The following is a 13880-nucleotide window of genomic DNA, read 5'->3' on the forward strand; positions in this document are numbered from 1 at the left end:
AGCTGGCTGTCAGCACAGAGCCCAGTGCGGGCCTGAACCCATAAACCATGAGATCATGACCTGAGCTGAAGTCAGATGCTTAACCTACTGAGCCACCCAGGTGCCCCCTGAGACTGTATAATTTAAATTGCCTTATCTACAAGCTAACTGATTCTTCCTTCTGCCTGCTCAAATTTGCTGTTGAACTGAGGCAGTATTGTACAATATTATATGTAATGTTAACTATTGTACTTCTTTGGTACACAAGTTTTATTTGCTTCCTTTTTATAATTTATAACCCCTTATTGATATTAACTACTTAATCATTTTTCTGATTTCTTTTAGGATTCTGTCCAGCTTTTTTAGCTGTTGAGCATAGTTAAGACAATTAATTCAAAGTTATTGTATAGTAATTGCACTGTTTCTTCCAGGATGGTATCTTTCAATTTCTTCTTTTCTGTGAGTAGGCCATATTTCCTGTTTGTACACTTTTAATCCTGGACACTGTGAATATTGTGATGTGGTGACTCTGGAAATCAGGATGTCCATCCTTTCTTGGGATTGCTGTTGTTCCTCTTTGAAGGATGCAATGATCTAATGACTTTTAAAAACAATTTTTGGAAAACAAAATATCATCCAGGACTTTATCATGCATGTTTTCAAAATGATTTTTTAATGTTTATTTATTTTTGAGAGACAGACAGAGCACAAGTGGAGGAAGAGCAGAGAAGAGAGGAAGAGACAGAATCTGAAACAGACTCCAGGCTCTGGGCTCTGAGCTCTGAGCTGCCAGCACAGAGCCCAACAAGGGGCTTGAACTCATGAGCCATGAGATCATGACCTAAGCCAAAGTCAGATGCTTAACTGACTAAGCCACCCAGATGCCCCTATCATGCATGGTTTTAAAGTTTGTTCCATTATCTTCATGGTCAGCTAATGATCTAAACAGAGATTTCCTTCAATGCTTGGGTCAATAAGGAAAGAAAAGAAATAAAAATGTGTTAGAACAAAAAGAATAACAAGAACAACAACAAATGTGTTATCATCTTAAATTCTTTTGACTGAGATTTTTTTGGGAAGCTACTGTAGGTTGATGGAGTTGAAACAATAGCTAGCCTCTGTGCCAGTCCTTTGGTAGTGTACTGCCAGGCAGATAAAAATAAATGCCATAAGTTTTGGAGTAGAGGGTCCCTATTGACCACCTTGACAACATCCAGCTGCATCAAAAACATGGACTGTTATCCCTATGGTTGCTTGATATATGCTAGAGGGATAAGTGACAATAGCTGCTCTGCAAAACATTGAAATTTATAAAATATTTACCAACCTCTTCTTCATAAAGCACTCCCTTGAATATTTCAAGTATTTGACTATACTCTGGAGTTCCAAATAGCTAGTTTTGACTTCTTTTGCCAACTCAATAGTTGTCTCCATGGAGGTACTGAGTCCTGGAGCATCCTACTCATCCATCTTCTGTGACATCACCCTCAACCATGTTTTTTAATCCATTTTGGTAATTTTCTCTTAATTACTATATATAGTTCATTTCTATTTAAGATAATTATTGATATGATCTGCTATTTTATTGCTTTTTCTTCCTGTTTTAATTCTTCTGTTCCACTTTTCTTTTCTTTTCTTTTCTTTTTTTTTTTTAATTTTTAATGTGTTTTATTTATTTCTAGGAGAGAGAGAGAGAGCGAGCGTGAGCAGGGGAGGGTCAGAGAGAGAGGGAGCCACAGACTGAAACAGGCTCCAGGCTCCGAGCTGGCAGTCAGCACAGAGCCCGACGCGGGGCTCGAACCCACGAACCGCGAGATCACGACCTAAGCGAAAGTCGGACGCTCAACCGACTATGCCACCCAGGCGCCCCCTGTTCCACTTTTCTTGCTTTAATGCTTGTTGCTTGAAATTATTTAGAATTCCATTTTGACTTATTTTTAGAATTTTAAATGTTTTTCTTTGTATATATTTTTTGTGTGGTTGTTCTAGATATTATACTGTATATACATAATTTACTCCAGTCTTTATTGGTGTCAACATTTGCTTTCATTTAGGTCCTTTTATACTCCTCCTTTATAATATAGTTGTCTTAAGTATTTTCCTTTGTATACATTGAGAACTACATCAAATGATGACATAATTTTTGCTTTAATTGTCTAACAATTTACAAGACTCAGGAGAAAGTCTATTATGTCTACTCATATTTTTGTTCTTTCTGTCACTCTTTCTTGATTTCTGATACTCAAAATTTTCATCTTTCATAATTTCCTTTCTCTTTGAAAAGCTTTTTTTAGCCATTCTTATTGAATATGTTGTCTGGTGACAACTTCTCTTGCTTTCTTTTATTTGAGAATGTCTTTATTTTCCCTTTATTCTTTAAGGATATTCTAACTGAGTAAAGAACTTGGATACTTTTCTATACAACTAAACCTGGTGTAAAGAAATTTTATTCTTTCTTTCTTTCTTTCTTTCTTTCTTTCTTTCTTTCTTTCTTTCTATTGGAGTGTGTTTTATTTATTTATTTATTTACTTTATCTTTTAAATTTACATCCAAGTTAGGTAGCATATAGTGCAACAATGATTTCAGGAGTAGATTCCTTTATGCCCTTTACCCATTTAACAACATCCCCCCTCCCACAACCCCTCCATACTTAAGAGTCTCTTATGTTTTGTTCCCCTCCCTGTTTTTATATTATTTTTGCTTCCCTTCCCTTATGTCCATCTGTTCTGGGTCTTAAAGTCCTCACATGAGTGAAGTCATATGATATTTCTCTTTCTCTGACTGACTAATTTCCCTTTGCGTAATACTGTCTCGTTCCATCCACGTAGCTGCAAATGGCAAGATTTCATTCTTTCTGATTGCTGAGTAATACTTCATTGCATATATATACCACATCTTAAAGAAGTTTATTTTTAAAAAAAGGACATAGATTATTACTAAGTCGAAGAATTTTTTTTTGAAAATTGTTAATTGGAGGGAAAGACTTGAAGCATTTGTACTATCTTTCCAGTAGGAACTGTAATTTACGGTAAACAAATTATTATTATTAATTTTTAATGTCTTATTTATTTCTGAGAGAGAGAGATTGAGAGAGAGACAGACAGACAGACATTGTGAGCAGGGGAGGGGCAGAGAGAGAGGAAGACACAGAATCTGAAACAGACTCCAGGCTCTGAGCTAGCTGTCAGTACAGAGCCCGACACGGAGCTTGAACCCATGAACCATGAGATCATGACCTGAGCTGAAGTTGGACACCTAACCGACTGAGCCACCCAGGCTCCCCTAGGGTAAACAAATTAAAAGAGAAATCTCTATCTTTATAAAATAATGATATGAATTAAAAAAAATAGCTAGAATCAGAAAATTACCATTTCACAATCCTTAATGACATTATTGTTTCAGACAATTAATTGGTGTTAAAACTATTAGATGAATAGTTGAAATTGAACTAAACACTTGAATGATGCTAAAATAATACTACATAGATTCCCCTTTGAAAAAGGGTATGGGCAATATGCGATGGAGGGATAGCATTGCTATCACTTGAATACAGTGGTCATTGGTGGGAAATCAGATATTATATATCTCAGTTATAATGTAGTATCAATCACAAGGTCTCATTTATAATTTTAAGCCAAAAGTGTTTAATTTAATTCCAGACAAATATTTATTTTTTTTAATTAATTTTTTTATTGTTTATTTATTTTTGAGAGACAGAGTGTGGGCAGGGAAGAGGCAGAAAGAGACGGAGACACAGAATCCAAAGCAGGCTCCAGTCTCTGAGCTATCAGCCCAGAGCCAGATACTGGGCTCGAACTCATGGAATACAAGATCATGACCTGAGCTGAAGTTGGAAGCTTAACTGACTGAGCCACCCAGGTGCCCCCTGACAAATCTTTAGATATAACTTCCAGTTGATTTTTTTTTTCAGGAAATTCAGGAGATAGGTAATAAACTAAATAATACCACAAAGGAGCAATCAGATAAATCTAGAAGATAAGATAGTATGTGGGACTAGTGTTCCAATTACTTCAACCAGTTGGTGTTATGAAAAATGGTATGTAAAAGAGTGTTACTGGCTGAACAACTAGTTGTAATGTGAGGTCCTGGGTTTCATATTGTTTTAAAGAAACCAACTATAAGGCATTTTGAGAGCAGGTTGGGGATGATGGTTTATGAACTGAATATTAGATAATACTAAAGAATTGCTATTATATTGTGAAAATATTACCTAGGCTATATAGAAAAGTCTAATTATATTAGGATAATATGCACAAAGATAGGTTGACTGATAGACTAGATTAGAGAATCCAGAAACAGACTGAATTATATGTGGAAACTTAATATAGAACTAATATGGCATTGCAGATCATTAGGAAAAAATGGCCTATCTAATGAATGGTTTGGAAACAATTGATCAATCATATAATAAAATAAAATTGGGTCTCTATGTCATATAATATATAGAAATCAATAACAGGTGCATAAAAGACAAATGTGAAAGGCATAACTTTGAAACTTTAAAGTAAAATGTAAAAAAGTGTCTTTATGACTTTTGTATAAGGAAGAGTTTCTTAAACATAACTGAAAAATGTGAACTATATATAAAAGATTAAGAACATAAAAAGAAACTGAAAAGACAAAAAATATCCTGGGAGTAGAAATTGACAAGACATAAAATTGGCATACTGTTAGTATCTAGAGTATGCAAATACTTTTTATAATTTAATAAGAAAAGATAAACTTTAAAAAAATAGATGGTGAACATTTCAGAGGAGATATGAATGGCAAGTAAATCTATGGAAAAGATGCTAAAACTCATTAGATTATGTCAATTTAATATATATATAATAACAATATGTTATTGATTACAATGAGATACTCTTTTATACCAATTAGTTTGGTACAATCAAGTCTTGCAGCCCAAAATGTTGGTAAGTGTATGGAAGAAAAAGAAATTTTATATACAGCTGATGGGAGTATAAATCAATATATTCCCTTTGGAAAAAAGTTTTAGATTCAAAATTGAACATATGCATACCCTATCTCCCACGTATTCCATCTCAGTATATGTTTTAGATATACTCTTCCACAAGTATATTAGTATACATGAACAAAAATATTTACATAACATTGCTTGTATTAGCAAAAGACCTAAAATAAGCCACTTGTTATTTGTTGAGAGAATGGATTAAGAAATTGTCATGGTGACACAGCTAGAGTGAATGTAATACAGCTTCACATGATAATATGGATGGATCTTGGTAATATGAGTTGAGTGAAGAAATCAAATCATACATGACTACATGCAGTATGATACCATTTTAAAATAATACTTTCACAAAGGCAAAACTAAAGAATATGGGGTTTAGGGATTTATATACATGTGGGAATGATAACATTCAGGATAGTGATTACTCTGAATGAAACAGAGAAATAGAATCAGTGAGGAATACAGAGATAGTTTTAATGCTATTTGTAATGTTCTCATTAAGATAAATGGTGGACTCATATTGTTTTATACGTATCATGTATCAAATATTTTACAGTAAATTTGATTATAAAATATTTCTAGTGAATACTAGACTGCATTCTTTTGTATGAACGTTTATTCACTATAAGAATACAAAATAATATTCTTATCTTTAAATTGCTTTTCTTTGTTGAAAGTAGTTTAATTGTTAAATAATTGATATGGCACAATTTTTAATAGGTCTTTCATTGGGGAAAAGGTGTTAGTTAGTTCTGTTTCTCCATCTGGATAGCCTAATGACCATTTCCTAATTTTTTCCCCAAGCCATTTAAAATAGCATTTGCTCTGAGAGGCCACACTTGATTTGAGTGTTTTAATGGTCGTTGAAGTGAACCTTGGTATAGATTTTGTTTCATTTCATACTGTACCTTAAAATTCATCATATAAAACCTTAGGAGGTATTTAAGGAGGAAATTTAAGTAGGAGGTAATAGTGAGAGTATATTTTGCTAGTACTTTATTACTGTTTCATGAAAGATTTTTTACATTTGACTTATATTTTAGAAATGTGTAATTTTACAAGTTGTATAAATAAAATCGCAAGATACAGTTAAGTTTTTTTTCCTTCTATAATATACAGACCTATCATTATTATAAAACTGTTCAAAACTGACCTAGGTACTATATAAAAACTGTGTCAATTCTGTCAATTTAATATAAAACACAGCTCAGAGAAGCAGCCACCAAAATTTTATATGGTACTCGTTCTTTCATTTATAACTAGATGTGAATAATGCATTACCACAAAATATGAGCCAAAAAGATAGTTCAGATTTTGTGGTGGCTCTCAATTTCTAATTGTGTCAGGGTACTGCATAATATTAGATTATCCAAAATAAAAAAAGGATAAATTCTGTGTGTGTATGCATGCACACATGCGTGCTGACTCTAGGCAAAATTGTAGAGCAGGCAAATTTGTCTTGGGTGTTATATGATTATCCCCCTTTTCCCACCCCTAATCTGTCTTTTAACTTTGTTTATAATTTGTATTAGTTTCTGGTTTATTCTTCCAAGTTTTCTTTGCAAATTAGTCAAATACATAAACTCATACACACACACACACACACACACACACACACACACGCATGCAGACATGTGTCTCCTTTCTTACAAAAAGGGTAACATGTTTTATATCTTGCTTTCTACACATAGTATATCCTGGAGATCACACCAGGATAGTACAGAGATATTTTTCTTATTTTTTCTATGGTTGGATGATATTTATCAATTTTGTGGATGTAACCTATTAACCTGTTCAGTTAACCTGACATTTGAGTTGTTTTCAATTGTTTGGTATGACAAATAATGCTACATTGGACAACCTTGTTTATATGTTGTTTGTGTTTCTTGAAGTGTATCTTCAGAGAAGATTGCTAGAAGTGGGATTGTTGGGGTAAAGGGTAAACACATTTGTAATTTTTAAAAATAATATCAACTTCCTTCTCAATAGAGATCACATCATTTTGTTTGGGAATACCTGTTCTCTACAGCCTTGAACAATGGAATATGTTGTCAAACTTTTTTGGAGTTTTACCTGTATGATAGGTTAAAAAAAATGGATCTCAGTGTAGTGCAATATGCATTTCTCTTACGAGAGACATAGATCACATTAAAAAAAGGTTTATTTATTTATTTTGAGAGGAGAACGTGTGCGCATGCACAAGCAGGGAAGGGTCAGAGAGTGGGGGAGAGAGAGAATCCCAAGCAGGCTCTGTGTTGTCAGTGCAGAGTCTGATGCAGGGCTGTATCTCACAAACCATGAGATCATGACCTGTGCCGAAATCAAGAGTTAAGGCCTCTTGACCAACTGAACTGTCCAGGTGCCCCAGGTAGAACACATTTTAATTTGTTTTAAGAGTTATTAGCATTTCTATTTATGTGACCTGTTATTTTCCTATTTTTTGGTTATATTTCTGGTCATTTTCTTTATATATTTATATATTTCTGGTCATTTGTTCTAGGTTCTTTATATATACATATTATATATATATATATATATAATCTGTACCTGTATGCACACATATGTATGTATATATTTTTGCTATGCAAATTTATTTTATATTTATAAAGTCAAATTTGTCAATTTTTATTTTATGGATTCTGGATTTTAAGTCATGAGAAAGGCTTCCTCTTTCCATGTTATAAAGGTATAAATTCTTCTAGTACTTATATAGTTTCAATTTTTTAATTTAAGTAAACTATACCCCCACCATGGGGCTGGAACTCACAACCCTGAGATGAAGGGTTGCATGCTCTACAGACTGAGACAGCCAGGTCTGCATCAAATTTTTTTCTTTCTTCTTTTTTTTTTCTTTTGAGTATAGTTGACAAACAATGTTACATTAATTTCAGGTGTACAATTAGTGATTTGACAAGTTTTATGCATTATGCTGTGTTCACTACAAGTATAGCTACCATCTGTCCCATTACATCATTATTACAATACCATTGACTGTATTCCTTATGCTGTTTTTTATTCCCATGACTTACTCATTCCATAACTGGAGGCCTGTATCTCCCTTTCTGCTTCACCTGTTTTGCCTATCCTCCGCTGCTCTCCCTTCTGGCACCTATCAGTTTGTTCACTGTATTTATGATTCTGCTTCTGCTTTTCATTTGCTTAGGCATTTTTTTAAGATTCCATGTATGAGTGGAATCATATTGTATTTATCATTCTCAGTCTGACTTAGTTCACTTAGTATAATTACCCTTTAGGCCCACTCACGTTGTTTCAAATGGCAAGATCTCTCATCCTTTTTATGGCTGTGTAATATTTTTATATTTAGACTTCTGAACCATTTGGAGATTATTTATTCTGTACTCCTCTAGTTCTATCTTCTTCCAGATGGTTATCCAATTGTCCCAGCATTATTTATTAAAAAGTTATTTTCCCTCAATCATTTAAGATGTCATTTTAATGATAAACTAACATTTGCTATGTACTGGCTCTATATCTAGACTTTATAGTCTGTTCCATTGGTCCATTTGTGTGTCAATAAATTATGGAGGAGGGGTACCTGGGTGGCTCAGTTGGTTAATCGTCCAACACTTGATTTTAGCTCAGGTCATGATCTCATGGTTTGTGAGTTCAAGCCCTGTGTCAGGGTCTGCCACAGCCTGCTTGGGATTCTCTCCCTGTCCTCTCTCTCTCTGTTCCTTCCCTGCTTGTATTCTCTTCTCTCTTTCTCAAAATAAATAAACTTAAAAAAATACCTTTTAAAAATAAATTATCGAGGCTTTGTAGTGTTTTTAAGATCTAACAGGCCTAGCCACTCCCACCCCCATTACTCTTCTTTGTATATAAACTTTACTTACTTTTGTTTTTTTGCTTCTTATTTTTTTTCCTTTCAGAGTTTATTGTCAAGTTGGTTTCCAACAGTGCTCATCCCAACAAGGGCCCTCCACCATGCCCATCACTCCCCTTCCCCTCTCCCCCACGCCCATCAGCCCTCAGTTTGTTCTCAGTATTCAGGAGTCTCTCATGGTTTGCATCCCTCCCTTCCCCCAACTATTTTTCCCCTTTTCCTCCCCTATGGTCCTCTGTGAAGTTCCTCCTAGTCCACCTATAAGTGAAAACATATGGTATCTGTTGTTCTCTGCCTAACTTGTTTCGATCAGCATAACACCCTCTAGTTCCATCCATGTTGCTACAACTGACCAGATTTCATTCTTTCTCATTGCCATGTAGTATTCCATGGTATAGATAAACCACATCTTCTTGATCTATTCATCAGTTGATGGACACTTAGGCTCTTTCCATGATTTGGCTATTGTTGAGAGTGCTGCTATGAACATTGGGGTACATGTGTCTCTATGCATCAGCACTCCTGTATCCCTTGGGTAAATTCCTAGCAGTGCTATTGCTGGCTCATAGGGGAGTTCTATTGTTAATTTCTTTGAGGAATCTCCACATTGTTTTCCAGAGGGGCTGCACCAGTTTATATTCCCACCAACAGTATAGGAGAGTGCCCATTTCTCCACATCCTTGCCAGCATCTGTAGTCTCCTTATTTGTTCATTTTAGCCACTCTGACCAGCATGAGGTGGTATCTCAATGTGGTTTTGATCTGCATTTCCCTGATGATGAGGGATGTTGAGCATTGTTTCATGTGTCTGTTGGCCATCTGGATGTCCTCTTTGGAAAAGTGTCTGTTCATGTCTTCTGCCCATTTCCTCACTGGATTATTTGTTTTTCGGGTTATTTACTTACTTTTAAACATTAATTTATTTGAGGTGGGGCAGGTTCAGAGAGGGAGAGAGAGAGAGAATCCCAAATAGGCTCCATGTTGTCAGCACAGAACCCCACACGGGGCCCAGTCCTGTGAACCATGAGATCATTACTGAACCAAAATCTAGAGTCAGATGCTTAACCAACTGAGCCGCCCAGGCACCCCTTTATATATAAACTTTAGAATCAACATATCTAGATCCAAGAACTTCTTGGTATTTGTTTTTTTTTTTTTTGTTGGTTTTCGAGATTGTATAAAAATAAATTTTTAGGAGAATTGATAATCTCAAGAGCATGGTTTTTCTGTTGTTCACATCTACTTTTATGTATTTAATGAGAGTTTTATACCTTTCCACATGTACGTTTGCACATTTCTCTTTCAATTTAGGGTTTTTTTCTATTATTTTCTAATTGGTTATAATTTGTACATGAAATTGTTGATTTATTTAATTTCCTATTCTGTTACTTCACTGACTTATATTACTGTTGTAGTTTTTTCATTGATTTTTCTTGTTTTTTCCAGTTACATCACCATGTCACCTGAAACTAATTTTCCTCTTCCTTTCTAATTTTTATTTTGTTATTTTTTAAATCTGAGTTGGCAAAAATTTCCCATACAGCATATATAAGCTTTATTTGTGACTTTAGTTAAAAAGAATTACCCCTCTTTTTCAGCTTACCCAAGACTCCTGTATCCCACCAGATCTAGATATTTTCTTTACTTCAACCAGGTCTTTCTCACCCAGCTTATTAGCTTTTATCCCAATCAAAGTATGCTTTCCTTCGGCATATATAATGAGGGCCCTGTTTTCTCTTCTGATTCACAGTTTTGTAATGAAGAAAATTCTTTCATCAGGCAGTTTAAACCTAATTCCTACTGTTAATTTTTTAGTAGAAGTGGACAGAGGAATAGTTCTACTAAGGATGAAAATTTTCTCAAGTTTTAATGTTACTTTTAGAGTATCACTCTGTCCTAGCATATAGTAAGATGATGCATGGCAATTTCTGTGGGCAATTATGATAAAATTATCAAATCATGATCCCTATCTCTGATGGCTTTTGGCTGAGCTTTTCTGACTCTCTTCTATTTTGTCCCAAGCTTTATGTCAGCTGGCTATGTGCCTTTCATCTCTGAATGAAAAAATCTAAAGAATCTAAAGCAGGCTTTAGCTCTAAGCTGTCAGCACAGAGCTCGATGCTTGTTTCGAACTCATGAACTGTGAGATCATGACTTGCACTGAAGTTGGACCTTAGCTGATTGAGCCACCCAGGTGTCTTGATCCTATGAAGTTTGAAGAAAAATGGGAAGGTGACTTTTACTATTGGGAAACTCAAATAATTTAAGGTTGAAATTTAATTTTCTCTTTTAAATGTTTACTTAAGCATAACTTTTTAAAAAATTCTTTTTCAATTTTTCAAAAGAAAATAGTTTTTACCCTGAAAGTTGATCACAATACAATATGGCCATATATATTTGACACAAATTAAACTTTTGATACATGAAAAGAATATGAAATACCAATTCCAAACAACTTAAAGTCTATATTGGAGATGGCAAACACGTCTCATCTCATGCCAAGTTTAATTGACTGGATGTTTAGAAGATTATGTTAAGAATGGTTCTGAGGTTGCATCTTTTAAGGCAAGAGTGTTATGAAGTCTGCCAAGGGTAGACTGGAGAAATAGTGGCCTAAAGGCCTATTTGAAATATCTTATCTATATTTGAACACTTTAGGTATATGGGATGTGTTCCAGTAAGTCATTCCAATGGATGATAGTGTAGCTGATCTCTGTTAAACGGAAGTGATGGTAAGCTATTACTCAGAGTCTTCCCAAATTGACATTTATTATCTTGAGATCAAGCCCTTAGCAGGCTTAGAAAGTTAATTTTTTATGTTAAATTCAATCCAATGGGTGACTCACAATAATCAAGCTCATAAAGTATATTTGTTAATTTATGCTGAGAACTTTAACTGGAACAGGTAGTGAGAAGCTCTGGTCATCCTGATGAGCTCAGGGTACTTGTAGTTAGGTTACTTGGGAAGCCCACATTATTGATTTATAAAAAAAAATTATAACTGTCATTAGAACCAGAATACTCAAATTTATGCAGGCTGGCCCACCTTTTCCTTGTAGGTATATGTACCTGGGAAGTAAAGTCATAATACTCTTTTTTGAGCATTAATTAGGACAAAGAGAATTAGATTAATTTAATGGTCTTTTCAGTGAGCTTTACTTTGGCCCAAACTGATTTTCTCATGTACAAGTGCTTGGGTGAGTGCTGCCAAAATGTAGCTTTCTGAGGCTTCTTTATCTGTATGTATTTGATTGGCTGGTCCCCCGTTGATTGACATATTTAATAAAGCATCATCATATAATTAATCAAATAGCAGCCAAGTCTTTCAGGCATGGTTTACATTTGTCTTTTTAGGTGACTTTACATCTTTACTCTTGTGTATTAGGCTATTAGGCTTTCAGAGTTTTGCACTCACAGGAAGATTTTCATTTCTCTAATTTTTTAGATTCCTATGAAAAGCCTCAGTGGCTCGTAAGTCCTTAGAATGCATTTTCCTAAAGAATTGTATTTAGGTTTATTTTTAGTGCATAACCTGAGAATTATTCAGTTATCTCAATTGTTTATAGACAGTTACTACGGAGTGAGGGAGGGGAGAGATGGGTCAAGGTTACGAGTTGTGTGCCACACAAAGAAAGTTTTTAATGGATGTTAATGTTCAGTAAAATCTTTCAGAAGTGCAGTGCTTTTCTCACATTTTTTGCTTCATGCTCTAGCTTTAGCCCTCAGACCTCCCATGCAGACAGCACATATGTTCCATGAGGCTGTGCTGTTAAAGTTAGAATATAATGATAAGTGCCATTAGTCTGTGGTAATGGTCTTATGGAAGCTGAATTGGATTCAGGATTGTATCCCAAAAGTACTGCAATGCTTACGAAAAATGTGTTTGGGTTTTTTTTTCCTATTTTATCTGAGACTGTGTTTCTAAGATTTTTCTTCCTATAAACCTCGACATTTCTCAAATTCTACTCTACTCAACCCTGGAAAACAGAAACTGACCCCATCACCACGGTTTCATAGTCAGTCTGTACTAGAAAGCTTTGCAGCACCACGTGGTCCTCTGCCAACATTTCTGGTTTAGGAGCTCTAAGCATTTCATAAATATGGCTTTCTGGTCTTTCATTTAATTGGAACTGGGGATGGAAGGAAAGGGAAAATGGCAGATTTTAAATTTACTTTTATTCTGTGGTCTCTATATGGTTTATGGGGCAAATCATAGAGTTAAAATTGGTTATGGTGACAACTTTTACAAAAGAAAAATATTTTTGTTTTGAAAATTGTTACCATTGGGAGGGGTGCCTGGGTGGCTCAGTTGGTTAAGTGTCCAACTTTGGCTCAGTTCATGATCTCATGGTTTGTGAGTTTGAGCCCTGCATCAGTCTCTGTGCTGACAACTCAGAGCCTGGAGCCTGCTTTGGATTCTGTGTCTCCTCCTCTCTCTGCCCCTCCCATGCTCATGCTCTGTCTCTCTCTGTCTCTCAATAATAAGTTTTAAAAATGTTAAAAAAAAGAAAATTGTTACAATTGAGGTGGATTCACATTGAATTCACATATATGGCTTAGGGACTTACCGCTTCTTCTATAAAGAAACTGGAGAGACTTACAAATAATTTTTATTTTGACTAGAAAAAGATCTTATGGTTATATAATAAGATAAAACAATAAAAAAAAAAAAAGAACTCCAAAGAAGTGCCATTTTAAAGAGTAGCCTGTCTGAGTTTGGGGTGGAAGGTGACCAAAGGAATCCTGTTTTATTTGAGAAAACTGTACTGCACTTGGATCACATTTGTTATGCATCTGAAGGCCTGTAGTGGTTTCAAGAAGGAGATAATAAACAAAAGGTCCCAGCCTTATTCCCTATGGTTTGAACTTAGGGAAATCTTTTGGGGTTGGGCAAGGACTTTGACAGGGCAGGTTAGAGAGGGAAATGGGACTGGTGGACAGAGTGAAACAGAAGTGGGTAGACAGTGGAAGTGGTGGTAGTAGTTCTGAATCTTTGAGGAAGTGGATTCTGCAAATAATTCCGATTCTTTTGGGACTAGTTTTAATAGGTTTTTTTTTTTTTTT

Source organism: Hyaena hyaena, unplaced genomic scaffold, assembly GCF_003009895.1.
Source record: "Hyaena hyaena isolate Hyena2069 unplaced genomic scaffold, ASM300989v1 scaffold_450, whole genome shotgun sequence".
NCBI lineage: Eukaryota > Metazoa > Chordata > Mammalia > Carnivora > Hyaenidae > Hyaena > Hyaena hyaena.